Consider the following 2,857-nt stretch of genomic DNA (forward strand, 5'->3'; position numbering starts at 1 on the left):
GTTTCGCTCTTGTTACCCAGGCTGGAGTGCAATGGCACCATCTCGGCTCACCGCAACCTCTGCCTCCTGGGTTCAGGCAATTCTCCTGCCTCAGCCTCCTGAGTAGCTGGGATTACAGGCACGCGCCACCATGCCCAGCTAATTTTTTGTATTTTTAGTAGAGATGGGGTTTCACCATGTTGACCAGGTTGGTCTCGATCTCTCGACCTTGTGATCCACCCGCCTCGGCCTGCCAAAGTGCTGGGATTACAGGCTTGAGCCACCGCGCCCGGCTGACTTCCTTGTTTTTAATGATTTTGACAAGTTTTGAGAAGTATTGGTCAGAGATCTTATAGAATACTCTCTACTGGAATTTATCTTCTGTTTTTCTAAATGGTTAGGTTGGTGTTAGGAGCTTTTAGAAGGAAGACCATAAAAGCAAGGTGGCATTTTCCTCACGTCACATCATAGGTATATACTATCAAAATGACCTATTACTGATGATGTTGACTTTGATCACCTGGCTAAAGTCTGATCAACCTTTTAAAATTTATATGGTTCTCTTTTATGAGCTAAAAGCTTCTCCTTTTACAGTATGTGACTTCTTTTTTTTTTCCTTCTTTTTCTTTTCATGCACATTTCAGACTCCATACAGTATATGACTTCTTTAGGCAACTAAATATGGTTCCTATTGCTATACTAAGTTTTTCAGGTGTTTGCTAGATGATTCTCCCAGTTAGGAATTCTTTGAAATTCACTCTCAGTTGTAAGACTTTTGGCCAGACATAGTGGCTCACACCTGTAATCACAGCATTTTGGGAAGCCAAGGCAGGAGGATAACTTGAGGTCAGGAGTTTGAGACCAGCCTGGCCAACATGGTGAAACCCTGTCTCTACTAAAAATACCAAAAAATATTGGCCAGGTATGGTGGCGCAAACCTGTAATCCCAACTACCCAGGAGGCTGAGATAGGGGGATCCCTTGAACCCAGAAGGCGAAGGTGGCAATAGGCTGAGATTGCGCTACTGCACTCCAGCCTGCATAACAGAGTGAGACTCCATCTCTAAAAAAAAAAAAAAGACTTAATTTTTCTGTGGGGCACAAAGATAGCAGTAACAAGAAATATTCACATAAATACAAGCTCTTGAGGTTTTATCTGAAATCCTCCTGACTCATGTCAAAATTTAGCCTTTAATTTAGGCCTTTAACACACACACACGCGCGCACACACACACACACACACATGCATTTACATGCAAACACACAGAGAGTCTCATTTTAACTGCATAACCAACTTTGTGAAGCCTTGAATAACAAGTATCCATTACCTTAATGCTATTTGAATCCAAACTTCCAAAATCCAATCTGAAATTCTAGGAAAAAAAAAAAAAAAAAAACAAGAGAGACTAACCAGGTAAAATTAATAAGCAACTGTTAAGAAAGTCTAATTTGTTCTTTTAACAGTACCCAGAAAGTTAAGTTGAAACTTCTCTATTGATTTGCGTAATGTCAGATGATGTGAGTTTTATTGAACGAACACATTTTTCCGACTGTGATGCATTTCAGTAGCAATGTCCTATACTGCTATCAAAATCTCACATTTTATATCACATTTACAAAAAGCTTTACTATTAGCTTTAGTGCAGAAACTCAAATTTTTTTTCCTTTTGGAACATTTCTATTCGTGAAACTCAAATTCTCACTGAAATCATTTATGCAATATCCGGAATTCCTGATTTCACATTCTGCATTAATGTATCACCTCAGCGAGGAGGAAAAGATCGCTTCACACTGCAACTAGCTGCTTACAAGTACGCATATTTAAATTTCATCGTCTGCTCAGCGCCTCTTGCTTTATTGGAATTTTTTTTTTCTTTTGGTTACGGGGTCTGCCACTGTTACCTAGGCCTCAGTGCAGTGACCCAGTCACCACTCACTGCAGCCTCAACCTTCTGGCCTCAGTTGCCCCTCCTGCCTCAGCTTCCTGAGTAGCTGGGGCCACAGGCATGTGCCACCACACCCAGCTAATTTTTTGATTTTATGGTAGGGACAGGGTCTCCCTATGTTGCCCAAGCTGATCTAGAACTCCTGTGCTCAAGTGATCTTCCCACCGTGGCCTCCCAAAGTATTGGGATAACAGACGTGAGCCACTGTGCCTGCTTTTACTGGAATTCTTGATGTGAAAATATCCTCTGGGCTGGGTGCAGTGGCTCAAGCCTGTAATCCCAGCACTTTGACCGGTTGAGGTGGGCAGATCACAAGATCAGGAGTTCGAGACCAGCTTGGCCAACATAGTGAAACCTGTCTCTACTAAAAATAGAAAACTTAGGGTATGGTGGCACATGCCTGTAGTCTAAGCTACTCAGGAAGCTGAGGCGGGAGAACTGCTTGAACCCAGGAGGTGGAGGTTGCAGTGAGCAAAGACCACACCATTGCACTCCAACTTGGGTGACAGAGTGAGACTCTGTCTCAAAAACAAAAAATCCTCTGAAGTTTTGCAGTCTAAAGTTTAACCTGAAGGGAGTTAGTTATTCTCTTTTGATCAGTCCCCAACAATGCCAAGTTTCAAGACACTGGCAGGGTTAATTCCAATAAAATAGACTTCTGGGGATAGTCTTTGATCTCTTCACTGTTAAGGAATCAGAAGCCACTGGAGAACAGCTTCTCTTGGAGAGGACTGTGGGTATTTTGATCCCTAAAGGAAAGGAAACTTCAGTGGCAGTGCTTTGACGGCCCATTCCCATCTTGCACTCATCTGACAGAAGGGCTCCTGGTGTGCACAGAAGAGGAAATCTGGAGGCTCCATCACAGGTATTTTAGGACTCACCACCACATGTGGGAGTTGCTGTGGCCTCTTCAAACTTCAATTTCACAGCAGC

This window comes from Saimiri boliviensis, chromosome 1, assembly GCF_048565385.1.
Source record: "Saimiri boliviensis isolate mSaiBol1 chromosome 1, mSaiBol1.pri, whole genome shotgun sequence".
In the NCBI taxonomy this organism is placed as follows: Eukaryota; Metazoa; Chordata; class Mammalia; order Primates; family Cebidae; genus Saimiri; species Saimiri boliviensis.